Source organism: Neophocaena asiaeorientalis, unplaced genomic scaffold (genome assembly GCF_003031525.2).
Source record: "Neophocaena asiaeorientalis asiaeorientalis breed wild unplaced genomic scaffold, Neophocaena_asiaeorientalis_V1.1 scaffold59, whole genome shotgun sequence".
Lineage (NCBI taxonomy): Eukaryota > Metazoa > Chordata > Mammalia > Artiodactyla > Phocoenidae > Neophocaena > Neophocaena asiaeorientalis.
In genome coordinates, this window is record NW_020174268.1 from 19,688,590 (window position 1) to 19,704,035 (window position 15,446).

General features: G+C 44.1%; 1 protein-coding gene across 1 annotated transcript in view; it reads right to left on the minus strand.

Moving 5' to 3' along the window:
- The window catches only part of WASF3 (WASP family member 3), a 56,912-nt gene extending 42,098 nt beyond the window's left edge, over window positions 1-14,814 (minus strand). Inside the window, exon 1 of the mRNA XM_024755464.1 lies at window positions 14,741-14,814. The gene's annotated coding sequence lies outside the window, so the exon portion shown is untranslated. The remainder of the gene's footprint in view (window positions 1-14,740) is intronic.
- Window positions 14,815-15,446: the final 632 nt, after the last annotated feature.

Below are 15,446 nucleotides of genomic sequence, written 5' to 3' on the forward strand. Positions count from 1 at the left end.
GCCATTTCTTCCTGGGAGAATCAATCAGAGCAAGAGGCTGGTAACTAGTCATAATAAACTAGAAAATCTCATAAGGAAAAAAAGAAAAATCATTAACAAACTTAATAAAAGCATAAAGTATAGGAAAGAAAAATACTGAGAACCAATCAGCAGAGACTGGAGAACTAGAAGGAAATTAGGCAACAGCAACTACCATGTACATAAAGAGGCAGATAGCACTGCGGGGGCGGGGCGGGGGGGGGCACAGCTTCTACAGACGCAGGTGAGCAAGGGATGCGGACGGGACCACAAGGCTCTGAACCCACCTGCTCAGGACGCTGCTCAGTGAGAACGGCCCACACGTGAACTAGCTCTCGAGTAAGTTCTCACAAGAGGGTTGTACAAGGGCTTGGGGTAGACATGAGCTCGGAGCCGAGCGCCGACTGTGTATATAACATTCTCTTCCACGTGCATTTGCATTTATTCAAGATGGAATGTCCCTCCTTCCCCATATTTTTCGACCTCTGACAGCCCCAAAACTTGCCAGTCTGACACCCCCCGGCCCACCACCCATATTTCTTTGGATCCGCCGTCGTTCAGATACACAAAATCCTAACTACACACGCACCCCGCAGACATCCCACCTGCACGTGCAAAGCAGGCCAAGTGGTCACCACCTCCCCCTCCTTCCCTGACTGGGTGGCTCTCCGACGTCAGATATGCCATCACGTCGTCGTCCTGGCGTATCTGGAGCTAACACCGCCGTTTCCCACAAGCCGTCCTGAAAACCGCACCAGCCTTTTCGGAGCCTCCCCCTGCCCTGCCGCCCTGCCCCGCCCCCGCTGAAGTCCTTCACGTTTACACCTGAGACACCCCCTCCGGCATCGGAGAGCTACCTGGAGGCTCCCTCCGTGTGTCCCTGACAGACGTGCTGAAGGCGCCCACCCGAACACTCACCTGTGATGCTATCAGGGCACAAAGGAGAAGAGCTTAAGTCTCTGCAGGGGCATTAACCACATCTTGTCTTTTCTGGATTCTCATGCTTCGACACCTGAGCCCACGCTCAGCCTGCAGGGGCTGCCCCTCCCGGGACTGGCCAAATCCTGACCTCGCTTTGCCCACCCAACCCACCAGTGCAGGGCCCTCGCCACCACCTCCACTGCTCTCAGCAGGCCACCTTCCACCTGCCCTAATCACCCAGGCGCCAGACACCAGGGGTGACCTCACACCCCCGAGCCCCTGAGATTATTCAAATGAGCTGCTCCTAAACCCGCTCACCCTGCCTCACCCGTGCCTCCGAGAAAATCCACAATACAGGCTCCTTCCCCCAGATCCCCCCCGCCACTCCCTCTGCCTCCCGACAGCCCTGGTGCTTCCCCGTGTGGCCCCCTCCCCCGGGAGCTGGGAGCGACTCACTCTCTCGTCAGTGGCAGTTGTCTCTGGATCCACTGGCTTCACTACACCTCGTGTTTCCTATTAATACACCATATTCTAAACAGTGAGAGGTCTGAGAAGGATTCAGAAGAGGCTGCGTTGTCAGACGCTCACACAGCTCCCCGCTTACTATCCCAAGCACCCCGCAGAGCCGGTGTGCCTGCACTGGGCCAGCACAGACGGCATCTCTCCCCCCAGGGCAGACCGTAAACTGCCCAGATTTTGGGGCTGAGTCTATCGACTCTTCCCCACAAAGCCCTTCACAGCCCACACCATGGCTCGAGCATCCCAATGATGCCTGCTGATCTCGTGCCCATATACATACACACACATATGTCTATCTGCCCCTCCCTGGGCCCCTGGCCTATTGTTGTTCAGTATTTCAGCTCTAATTAATCCCAGCCTTCACTTCTCACTGTCATTATACCTAGATGTGGGGTTCCCGCACCTGTCTAAATACACAAGACAACAGAGAGAGAGGACATGCTGCCATCTGTATAATTTCAGAAGAAGGCTTGCATTTCACAGATCCTTTTGAAAGTTCTAATCACCCAGCAATGACTTTTATGGCTTTCCTGTCAGTGTGAAGTACTCTAACAGATGTATTTTTTCCCAGACAGCCTTTATCTGACACGAATCCAGTTTTGAATAAATGGAAGTGCAAGGAAGAGGTAAAGGAGAAAATGTTGAGTCAATCGACTCTCTTGAAGACGCTTTGCAATTACAGAAACAGACGTGGAATGAGCGAATCCAACCAGTCACCAGCAAACAACTTCCATGTGCTTCACCATCCCATCCCTGGAACATCCCAACCATTCTTCAAAGCCACCCCACGTGCTAAGAAAAAAATCTACCACTGCTAATCAAATGCTTCAGGACTACTGAGGTAGCATGAGGTTTACTGTTAAGCCTGCGGTTTGTCCAACTTCTCCGGGAAATGTCTCAGTTTACAGACACAACCTGGTTCACGCAACTGTGAACTAGATTCCAAGGCACGACCGAAACCAGGCCAGGGTCCCTCCCCAGGAACCTGGAAGTGGGACCACGATGTCCAGATTAGTTGCTGCTCTTTGGAGCAGCAGAGATGGAGAACTCTTCACCACTTGAGAGGGAGGCTGACGGTCAGTCAGCAGCAAGAAATGAGAACGGGACAGCTGAGGGGAACCAGCAAAGACCAGACAGCGACGGGGCTCCCAGTGGCTCTGCCCAGGCTCCTGCAGACCTCGGCCAACCAGGACGGAACCTTCTCCTACACCCCCACCTTGGGGTCGGACGTGCATCACGCAGGATGCCTCTTCCAGCCTCCTCTCCTCTTTTCACACAGGCACATCCCCCGTCAAACTTTTGCAGGTGGGATCCCATAAGGACACAGAATAATATAAGTGGACATTAGACTTTGATTTTTGTGTCACCTTTCCAAAATAACCCCGAGTCAGTGTGTACTAATTACACCTTCCGTGGCTTCCTTACAGGCTGTATGGAGGTTCACGTGAAAATGTGTGCTGGGCAACAAAATGTAAGATACTAATGATCTTATTACTTTAATACTAACATCACACTCATTACTGAAATAAGATACTTAATATTTCCCATCTAATTTTGCTTATTGCACAATTAACCGAAACCTGAATTTTTCCTGTAATTTTACTCATTATAACTAAATGTCTGCAAACTGGCATTTAACTTCTCCAAGTAGTACTCTTGTGATTAAAGTCAAAGAATTTCAGAATCATATCAATGTGTTTTCTACTTTCACTCAAACTTTCCTATCTTCCAATAACTTATTTAACCTCTTTTTAAAATTCCATATACTGAAACTCTTCAGTTTTCCTACAGCATCATTAATTGGAATGCTTTTTTTCCTTAAAAAAAAAATTATAGAAGGAATTCCACAGATGTTTAAAATAGTATGAAGTTCTCAGAATGTCCCTTTCCACAGCCATTCCTGTCCATGTGAACCATCTGGAAGATCTCTTTCGGGCGAGCAGTCGACTTAGTAATACAAACACAGTGAGTGGATTTTTCCAGATATCCTACTGCGGGTGGTTTTCAGTTGAATTTCATTGTGTTCAGAGGACATGCTTTGTCTGACTTTAACTCACTTAAATTTGCTGAGATTTGTTTTATGGCCCAGAAACCCACGATTGTGATCATTCCCCAGTTTATATTACGATTGTAGAAAGGGTTGATTGGATGCAGAGTGTAACTTAAAGAAAGTGCACTAAGTCCTTATTACATATGTAAAACTATATTACTGATGGCCCTGGTTGAGTGTATAAAACTGACAAAACTGTGATGGATTTCTGTCTCCACCCTGCAGCCATAAAGACTTCCTGAGGCTGGAGAACACGCACAGCTCAGAGAACCTGACGGTGTTAATGATGCTTTCTTTTCTGCTCCCGACGTGCTGGTAACCTCTGCTCTGACTGCCACATGCCTGGCACTTACAGCGCAGCACGTAGCAGAGGAAATCACACGCCCAGACTCTCCTGCACACAGCAGACTACACGTGTGCCTACTGCACATGTCTGGATTTTTAATCACATTGACTTGTATGTAGGGGTTGTGTCCTCAGAAAAAACGTGGTCCCAGCACATGTGGCCCCATCCCTGCACCCACACAGAGCCGGTCCTCTGACTCCCACCATATTTCCCGCTGTGCCCCTTTTACTGTGAGGGGCAAGGACCGTGTCTGCTCCTCCCTGGCTTTATGGGCCCCCGCCTGCCTGCTGACATTCCCCGGAAGGTACCCCCAACGCCGTCACATTCCCGCAGCCAGAGGAAGAGCCTGGGCCTCCTCAGCGCCCACCCTGTTCTGTGATCTTCTAGAGCGACGCTGCCCTCCCCCCTCTTACGTAAGCTTCAGAGGAAAGTCGTGATGAAGTCGGGGGGCGAAGTGGGGGAAAGACTGCCTAAGTGTGACAGTTGTGTTTCACTGGGATAAATGTCTAGGCTTTGTTACTAGAACATGGTCTGTAGGCTCCCGCGTGATGAGGGACAGAAAGGCGCAGAGGGACCGGAGGCCCTGGCTTCCAGGCCCAGTTCTGCCACCAGCACTCAGTGACCCTGTGCAGGTTTCTTAACCAAGGTGGGCCTCGGTTTCCTCCTCCGGAAAAACAGATTTGCTCTCACAGGGCCCCCGAGCTCTGGCGTGCTTTCATTCCTTCCAGTTAGATATTCAGCTGGCTTCCAGAAATATCCATATTGGATTCGCCTGTGCTCCAAACACCTTGTGCATTTTTACTATACTTTAGCCAATGGAAATCCAAAGAATAAACATCAAAAATAAGACAAAATCCCTTTCCTCGAGGAAGTAATGGTTCAGTGAGAGAGGCAGGCGTATCAATAAAGTTACAATCCAGGGTGACAAGCACTAGTTTAAGGTATTTCTCATACCTGGGAAATTAAAACACAACCGGAGGGCTTCCCTGGTGGCGCAGTGGTTGAGAGTCCGCCTGCCGATGCAGGGGACACAGGTTCGTGCCCCGGTCCGGGAAGATCCCACATGCTGCGGAGCAGCTGGGCCCGTGAGCCATGGCCGCTGAGCCTGTGCGTCCAGAGCCTGTGCTCCGCAACGGGAGAAGCCACAACAGTAAGAGGCCCGCGTACCGCAAAAAAAAAAAAAAAAAAAAAAAACCACAACTGGAAAGACTTCACTGGGGGATGGGGAGGTCACACCGCTTCACCGACCCTGCAGCGCACGCTCGGCACACGGAGGCTACTCAGGAAACGTCAGGCGGTGCAGGAATGCAGTTCATTTCCAAGGGTTGGAAAGTATCATCTCGTTTTTGCTCAACAGCCCCAACAAGTAAATAATAAGTACCCCAGGGGAAAAAAGCAGATTTATGCCTATGGAATAACATAGTGATATGAAACCCCTGTCAAGTGCTTATTTTTGGAGGACGCTCAGAGATAAGAAATGGTCACTTGTCTTTTATGGGCTACAAAACATCACCTGGACATTTTTTCAGGTGGACGCTAACATCTGGTTCTAATTGAAAAGGCAGAGAGTAGAGGTTGAGGATGAGATTCCTCTGCACCAGCGTGTTCTCCACTGGCTCCTGTCTTGTCGTTTGTCTGCTGTAGAAAGAAACCTCAAGGCCAGAAAAAGTGAAGAAAATAACCTACCACGAGTGGGATATGGAGAAGCAAGTGGTGAAGAGCATCCAGTAAGTGAAGGACAATCCGTGGTCTCTGGCCCGCCCTCCTCTCCTGGGCACCACGGGGGTGGCCATGGGGCTCAAGAAAGCTTCTCTTCTAGAACCTTCCACCAGTTATCTGGGAATCTATATTGAAATTGACTTTCAAGCTCTGTTAGGTCCTTCTTTAGTTTGGACTGTTTTTTTTTTTTTCAATTTCAAGTGATGAAATAAAATTATTTTTAAGGCAGAACAAGAAAATATTTAAACATAAAATTTTCTCTGCCATTTGAGCCACTACCCTCCCCCCCTCTCTAGTGTGCACTTTGCATCTGTATCACACGTTATATTAACTGGATCCCCTTAAAGACACAGGAATGCCTGCTCACCCAAAAAAAGCAACTTCCTACTGGTGCCAGTGAGGCAATGACTTAGGAATAACACTCCTTTCTCAATCCTGCAAGAGGTCACCGTGACCCACTCCTCGCCTTGTTGGGCTCACAAACTGTCAATATGTCCCTTTGATGTATGACTCTTTGTCTCAGAAACTTATATAACGTGTGCTCTGACCTCCGATGAGCAGAGTCTTCAGAGATTTCCAAAAGACTGCCTCCCGGGTTATAATCTTCAGGATGGCTTGAATAAAATTTTCTCTTTCTTTCTTAGATTGCCTATTGATTAATTTTTCATCAACAAATTACTAAATTCCTTTTAGATGTAAACCGCTTTAAAAATATATTCGTATTTTATTTCTAAGTCATTTTATAGTGTCTTGGGATCCATATAATCACTCAGTACATTTGGGACTGTAGAATATACTTTATATTTGAGCCTACACCTGTTTTCTATTTCTCTGTTGCACATAAAAGTTTATTCTGATTCATGTTACTAATCCAGGAACCTCAGAGACGCTTTTACCGGGAACTGCTTTCCTTCCCTGTTTTGACCAGCCAGACAAAACCAGCTACTTAAATAAACATTTTTTAAGATAAATGGAACCTGGGAGATCTAGACTGTAAAATAATCCCAGTCACTCCCAAAAGCTTCATTCTAGAGTAAAGGGGGAAAAATTGCTAGTAAAATGGATGAAAGTACAAATCACTTACTGAATGAAGGTCTTATATGCAAAACATACAAAGAACTCTCAAAACTCAATAATAAAACTATCCAATTAAAAACATGAGCAAAATATATGAACAGACACTTCACAGAAGACAGATGGCAAATAAGCACCTCAAGGACATTTCACACCATCAGTCATTAACCATGAAGGAGATGCAAATTAAAACCACAAGGAGATCGCACTGCACACCTATTAGAATGGCTGAAGGCAAAACCACTGACCACACCAAACATCGGTAAGAACGTAGAGAAACCGCAACTCTCTGCTGAAGGGAATGTAAAACAACCCAATCACTTTGGAAAACAGTTTGGCGTTTCTTAAAAAGTTAAACGCACACTTCTCAGGATGACCCCCCAGGAACCATTCCACTCCTGGGAATTCATGCAGAAGAAATAAAAAGCATATGCCCAGGGACTTCCCTGGTGGTACAGTGGTTAAGACTCCGAGCTCCCAATGCAGGGAGCCTGGGCTGGATCCCTGGTCAGGGAACTAGATCCCACAGGCATGCCGCAACTAAGGAGCCCGCCTGCCGCCACTAAGACCCAGCACAACCAAATAAATAAATTAATTAAAAAAGAAAAAAAAAGCACATGCCCACACAAAGACCCATACATGAATGTTCATACAGCTTGATTTGCAAAAGCCAAAAACAACCCAAAATAGAAATGACCCCAAAACCCATCAACGGGTGAGTGGATAAACAAACTGCACTTTTTTTTTTCTTTTTTGCGGTACGCAGGCCTCTCACCGTTGTGGCCTCTCCCGTTGCGGAGCACAGGCTCCGGACGCGCAGGCTCAGTGGCCATGGGATCTTCCCGGACCGGGGCTCGAACCCGTGTCCCCTACATCGGCAGGCGGACTCTCAACCACTGCGCCACCGGGGAAGCCCAACAAACGGCACTTCTTAGCGACAACGTGGACCGAATTACTGACGCGGGAAACAACAAGGATGAATCTCGGACGGTTATGCAGAACAAAGGCCAGACAAAAAAAGAGTACACACTGTAGGGTTCCTCCTATGTAACTGTGATACTGTGATTTATAATAACAAGTACGTATTTTGTCTTCATCACCACTAATGGCACAGAGCTCCTAAAACTCTTAGAATTTCCTAAGTGATAAGAGCTATAAAGGGGTCTTTTGACACAAACCAACCCCTCTGAACCACACTTGCATATGTTAATGAAGTGACTTCCGGACCTTCCCTAAGGATGGGGGCTGGTTGCCAGGGGAACCAACCCAGTGATTAGAAGGTTGGAATTTTCAGTCCCACCCCCAGACCTCTGGGGAAAGGAGAGGGGCTGGAAACCACGTTCAGTCACCCACCGCCAACGATCTAACGAATCATGCCTGTCACGAAGCCTCCAGAAACCCCCCAAAAGGATGGGGTTCAAGAGCTTCTAGGCTGGTGAACCGGATGCATCCACATGCCAGAAGGGTGGTGCACCCCAAACTCACGGGGTTCTGTGTCTCATCATCGAGCTGCTCACTCATATCCTTGAAGGCCCTTCGCAACAGCCTGGTCATCCATCTAGTGGGTAAACTGGTTTCCTGAGTTCTGTGCACCATCACGGGAACCTTGGATTTACAGCCACTCGGCCAGAAGTGCAGGTAACAAAGGAAGCTGGGGGGCTTGGGTGGGGGGATCTTGTGGGACAGGCCCTTCACCTGTGGGATGGGTGCTCTCTCCACCAGATAAACGTCAGAACTGAGTTGAACTGCAAGCCACCTGGCCGGTGTCACCAAACTGCTTGCCGTGGGGACACCACATGCCTGGTGTCAGAGTGAAGAAGCAGGAGACACACAGAGGACTGCTTTTCCTTTACAGTAACATTCTGGAAACGCACACCAATCTCACGACAGAGAGCAGATCCGTGGTTGCCTGGAGGTGCGGGAGACACGGGGGCGGGGGTGGGGGGTGACAAAGGCCGGAGGAACCTTCCATGGGCGACAGCGTGCGCGCTCACGGCTGTGTGCACAGGTCAGAACTCACCAGACTGCACCTTTCAAACATGCACCATTTACTGTTGGCCAGTTACGCCTTATTGAATGAAGGTCTTATATGCAAAACATACAAAGAACTCTCAAAACTCAGTAATAAAACTATCCAATCAGTTTAAAAACTGGATCCGTGGGGTTGGATAAGAGATAAGAGCAGAATACAAATTGGGAGATGCCTGGAAAATTATTTCATATTTAGATTTTGACACGATGGTCAGGGAGAAAGAATTACTGTGAGCCACAGACACGGGACGAAAGACCACGACAGAAAAAAATCAGAAAAAGATAAGTTTAGCAACTCGTCAGGTGCCACAGTTAATGGCTCGATGAATACAGCAAACAGAAATGCTAACTCACTTCCTAGGAAAAGTTTTCCTCCTACCGAGTTCCATCCTCCAAAGTGGATGTGTCCCCGCTCCACAATCAGGGAGCGGGCAGTGCAAACAGTGAGCACAGACAGCCGTCCTGAAAGGGGCCTGGCCCCGGCACAGCAGCCGAACAAGCCAGGCCAGCGAGCAGAATGCAAGTTCTTCAGGATCTCAATCCCACTACACCCCAGTCCTCACCTCCAAGACGGAAGCAACACCTGCCTGCTCCCCTCCGAGGGCTCCAACGAGACCTCCGATGACATGGTACACCAAGGCCACAAACAGCATAAAGTGGATCCCAAACCCCAGATACTACCCCCGTGAAGGAATCAGTGCTTACCTGACACATTAAAAAACGAACTCTGTACCTCCCTTTTCCCTTTAGTTGGACAAGAAGGGGAAGAATGGCTTATCAGCACCACGATCAGGCTGTGATGCGTAGGAAAGGCTCATGAGCTGCTCAGCGCGCTATTATCGTCACTATTTATGACCCACGCTAAGTATCTGTTACATGAATGCCCTTTTAAATGAAGCGAAAATTGTCAGCTTCTTATTCAAAGTACAGTAAACATATGACCCGTGGACACTTTATAAACACAACATTAAACTGAGTGAACACTGCGTTACTTTCATAACATGAAACACATGAATAAACCCTCAGAAGCTAAAACCATCCAGAGTGGCTTTAGCACTTGTGAGGGTGAATTGATCTCAGAGAATTTCCAGGGACTCAGACTCTACCTGTATGACCTACGACCTCAAGGTTTAATTCTCAAAAGCCTCTAGTTTTTGTTTCTAATTATTTACTTGACCATAAACTGAAAGTCTTCTCCCAGATGAGGCAGCATCTCCTCTTTTTGTTAAGGAAGATGCAGCACTTATTTTTCTCCGCCCTACTCTTTTGCACCAATTACTTGAGAATGACGTTCACCAAACAAATTAATGAAGAAAATCCAAAATGCGTTAAAAATAAATGTAAGCTCCTAGAGGAAACAACAAATTATAAGATATAAAATTAGATCATTTACCAAGTGTGTAAAGAAAACACTAACAGCAGAGCCTGAAATATGCACTTGGACCATATGGAGCTTCCACTTTTGTTGGTCAAAAATAGCCAAACGTTGGCAACTCATACGAACGACATCCTGAAATAAGGTCAAAATAGCAGAAAAGCTGTAGAACCTACCAACTGTTCCCTAGCAGACACGCTACAGATCTTGAGTCTGTATTTTTAGAAACCAAAAGCATCCTGGTGGCAATATTTTTGGCAACTAGAAGCTGTGTTCATGAAAGATAGTTAAGATAAACTGAATGGTTATTTTAGTTAACCACTCCCAACTGTTTGCACTATGCAAGTACCACAGAAATACTAGTAAAATAGCTAACATTTGCAACACTTGGTCTCAAAACATCAAGCCTGGCATCCTATGGGCTTCATTCTTCTTAACACAGTCCAACAGGTGAACCGTGACCATTCGGGGTTTCTAGTTCACTTTATAGAAAATCAACCAAAGAAACAAAATCATAAAGCTAACGATGGTAACCCCGTTACAGGTGACAAATGGGAACATTTTACACACCTGAGCATTTTATTATATACGTTATGTCATTTATACCCCACTACAACCTTATGGGTTGGCACTGCCCTCGCTTAACAGATAAAGAACTCAGGGCTCAAAAATTAACTTATCCAAAGTGACATGATTCGTAAGTAGAAGAACTTAAACTCAAAACCAGTTCTGCCACATGCCGTGGAGCGGCTGGGCCCGTGAGCCGTGGCCGCTGAGCCTGCACGTCCGGAGCTTGTGCTCCGCAACGGGAGAGGCCACAACAGTGAGAGGCCTGCGTACCGCAAAAAAAAAAAAAAAAAAGTTCCGGTGGGTGCCAAAGTCTTATGATGTTTCTGCAACTAAGACCCTCTACCAGCATCACGATCCGAGGACCCACGGTCTCTCAGATGCTCTGAGGAATCTTTTCAATGTTTTCAGCAGCTTATCAAGATTATTACCCTCCTTTTACAGATAAGGGAAATGAGGATCAAGGATTTACGTGGATTTTGCTCAAAAGCTTAATTAAGCCGCTATGTTTTTAGCATTTGAACCCAAGATCTTCCATAACTTCTAAATCTACACTCCTCCTCTGTGCCATACCAAGTACCGAGCACCAAGTGACAGGGCGGGTAACATGTAATGAAATGCACACAATTATTAAATTTGTTTAATATTTGTAAGTATTCTACTTAGGCTGAAAAACAATTTCATTGCAAGAGACTTAGAAATGATTCCAGTAAAACCACCCAGAGACGCTGTCCTGTCATAATTCTCCCAGACAATTGGGACCACGACTCAAGATTCCCTCAGTCCCACACTGCCAACCACCGCAAAAATGAGCAAGTACTTGGAAATTACATAGCAGCCATTAAAAGGCACAATATGTGTCTTATATTATTACACAAAACACGTCAGTATGTTCTAAGAACTGTTAACTCCTCCAAAGTTAAGTGACGGTTGTAACAGATTTAACAAATAACGTTGTTTGCCCTCACAAAATTTTAGAGGACATCTTTATATTGTTTCAGATAGCCTTTTTCTTTAACTTAAAAAACAGAAGCTATTTAATGAAGTTTAAACCAATGTGTAACTTTTAAATACTACACGTGGCTTTCCAGTTATATCAACGGAAAGAAGAAGATGCTGAAATAAGACTCTCACAATAGATTATGTTGACTTTTAAAACTTTAAAGAACAGTAATTTAAACCCACAAGTGATATAAAGGTTGCCTTGCTTTTATGATTTTCAGATCATGACCACAGAACCCAAAATGCAGTAGATTTTATGTGCTGGCATTCGACAGCTATTCCCCAACTCCTGTTCTCCCTTCTATATCACAGAGGCTGGCAGGCTAAACCAACATTTCTCAGGCCCCTTGCTAGGGGAGTTCTAAATTTGCTTTTGCTTCTTTCCCTATCCATATGCCTTTTATTTCTTTTTCCTGCTTTATTGCACTGGCTAGGACAATTCTGAATAGGAACGTTGAGTGACTAGCCTTGCTCCTAATGTCAGGCAAAAGCATTCAGTCTTTCACCAGTAATTGTAATATCAGCTGTAGGTTCTTCACAGACAGCTTTTATCAAGTTCAGGAAGCTCCCTTCTACTCCAACTTTTTTGAGAGTTTCCTTCTGTTCTTAGTTTTCTGAGTTTTTAATCATGACTGGATGGTGAATATTGTTCAGTGCTTTTTCTACACCTATTGAGTTGATCATAGGCGCTTTAAAAATTCTGTTGTTTAGTTTGTTGATATTGTGAATTATTCCTGCATTTCTGGAATAAATGGTCCTTTGGCATGATATATTACCCTTTCTATATAAACTGTACTTAATTTGTTAATATTTTGTGGAGAAATATCCGTTTTTTGTACCAGAGTAATACTGACCTCATAAAATAGTGTTCCTTTCCTTCTGTTTTCTGAAGGGTTTGTATATAATTGGTATTATTTCTTTCTTAATAGGTTGGCAGAATTCACCAATGAGACCATGTGGGCTCAGAGCTTTCTTTTGGGGACAATTTTTAACTACAAATTCAATTTCTTTAATAAAGAGCTATACAAGTTACCCGTTTCTTTTTTTTTTTTTTAAGATTTTTTGATGTGGACCATTTTTAAAGTCTTCATTGGATTTGTTACAATATTGCTTCTGTTTTACGTCTTGGCCTTTTGGCTTGCGAGGCACATGGGATCTTAGCTCTCCAACCAGGATCAAACCCGTACTCCCTACATTGGAAGGCCAAGTTCTTAACCACTGGACTGCCAGGGAAGTCCCTATCCATTTCTTCTTGAGTGAGGTTTGGTAGGTTGTATCTTTGATGGAATTTGTCCATTTTTCTAAGTTATCATATGTATTAAGTGGCTCATAATATTTCCTTATCTTCCTATTAATATCTGTACGATCTATATTGATGGTCTCTCTTTTCTAATATTAGGAATTTTTGCCTCTTCTCTCTCTTTTTCCTGATCACTATGACTACAGGTTTGTCACTTTTACTGATCTCATCAAAGAAACAGCTTTTGGTTTCACTGATTTTTTCCTATTTTTTTTTCCTGTTTTTTATTTCATTGTTTTCTGCCCTTATCTTTATTATTTTCTTCCTCTGCTTGTTCTGGGTTTAATTTGCTCTTTGCCTTCTAGTTTCTTTTTTTTTTTTTATTTATTTTTTTGAAGTATAGTTGATTTACAGTGTTGTGTTAATTTCTGCTGTACAGCAAAGTGATTCAGTTATAAATATATATATTCTTTTTCATATTCTTTTCCATTATGGTTTATTACAGAATATTGAATATAGTTCCCTGCCTTCTAATTTATTTTCTTTTTTAACGTCTTTATTGGAGTATAATTGATTTACAATGGTGTTAGTTTCTGCTGTAGAACAAGGTGAATCAGTTAGACATATACATACATCCCCATATCTCCTCCCTCTTGCATCTCCCTCTAACCCTCCCTATCCCACCCTCTAGGTGGATATAAAGCACTGAGCTGATAAAGTAAAAGTTTACATTATTGTTTCAAAACTTCTGTTTTCTAATATAAGCCTTTAACACTATAAATTTCCCTTTGAAGTACTGCTTTAGGCACATCCCCTAAATCTTGATATGTTGTATTTTCATTTTCATTCAAGATATTTTCTGATTTCCCTTGTGACTTCCCCTTTGACCCGTGGGATCTTTATAATGTGATATTTAATTTCAAAATATTTGGTGATTTCCCAAACATCTGATACTGAGTTCTAGCTTAATTCTGCTGTGGTCAAAGAATTCAGACATATTCCTGGAAAATTACCTGTAACATGAAAGTATGGGAATCAACATCAATTTTTTGATGGGAAGTTACTGGAGTGCTATGGTCAAGGTCAAGGTGAGGCAGGATTAGAGGTCAAGGCTTCTGGCATGCCCCACACACAGATATCAAGAGTAATACGTTCTCTCTCAATACCAACTCAGAACCAAGACTTGTTATTCTCCCTCTACCCTTAATGCAAAAAAGGACAATTCCACAAACATCAAGTGATGTTTTTCACTCTGTAGAGCAGGCAAGACAGACGGCAGAATTTTGTACAGAAGGAAAGTGAGGCTCCAAGCAGGACCTGCCTTCCTCGTGCACCATCCTTGTTACTCTTGAGGCATTCCTCAAAGATAGGGAAATACAGGTCATTTAAACCCGTAAATAATTCAAAACCTCGTTTGAGCCACTGCTGGAATCACCACTTCACTTCAGAGAGTTACAGTAACACCTGAGGAGGTTTAAGTTTTATCATCTTGGCTTCTCCTACCCACTCGTTATAACAAGATCCAAAAAATAATGAACTGGTTAAACCTCAGGAAACAGAAAGTAAATGGGCAAGATATATAGGGGGGGAAATGAGACCCCAGGTTAATGAGTCAAAAACTGCGTATCCATACTGGTTCACGTAAAAATTAATAGGAAATGAATATATCAAATTATAGTTTTTCTCTTTCAACCTCTCACTGTTGATTAGGACCAAAAGCTCTAAAATATTATCTGCTGTTAATATTTATATAGTAAAATATATTGATATTTTAATATTTTGAAACACTAACATATTTTATCCTACTCCATTTCAAATTCTAAACTCTAATGTTATAGAAATTAAATGGCTTTAAGGGTAAAAGGCACACAGTCTTACCGTGTAACTGTTGACTTAGGGGTTGCAGAAATGTCCCTCAGGTAGCATCACCACTTTGGCTCAGATATCAGTAGTAACAGCAATCAAAATTAAAACTAAGAAGAAAGAAAGAAAAAAATTAAAAACCGGCAAGCAAAATGCATTCACGTCTCCAAGAAAGTCTTAAATTCAAATTTCACGTTCCAATAACTTCGTCAAGGGAGCTCTAGTCCCAGAACTAGTTCTTTTTAAGTTAGTTTAAGCAGGGAGCTAATAAGGAATGTGAATTCCAGTATAATTCCCACTCTCTATCCTGGAATAAGCTCTGAAATTAACTTCAAGGTATCCAGTAAACAACAGCCGAAGGGAAGAAACACAAAAAAGCCCAGTATACCACAGGTCTATTCAACCGAACCGCTCACACACATTTTAGGTTTGTGACCGCCCACAATTAACTGAATACAGATCATTCGCATAAGAACTCAAGTCAATAAAAATCTTGGTGGTCACTTCACAAATATTGTCATAGTACACGTGGGGATAAAACAGTAACGATGACTTAAAACCTGCTGAATTGACCCTAGAAAGTGTTTCCAGGATAACAGATTTTAACAGCAAGCCTACAGAGTTATCTGAAGAGAAACACTGTTTGTGGTACCAAAAATACAGTACAGTTTCCTACCCAAATAGAGTTACCATTCACTTAGGAGAACGCACTTAAGAAACA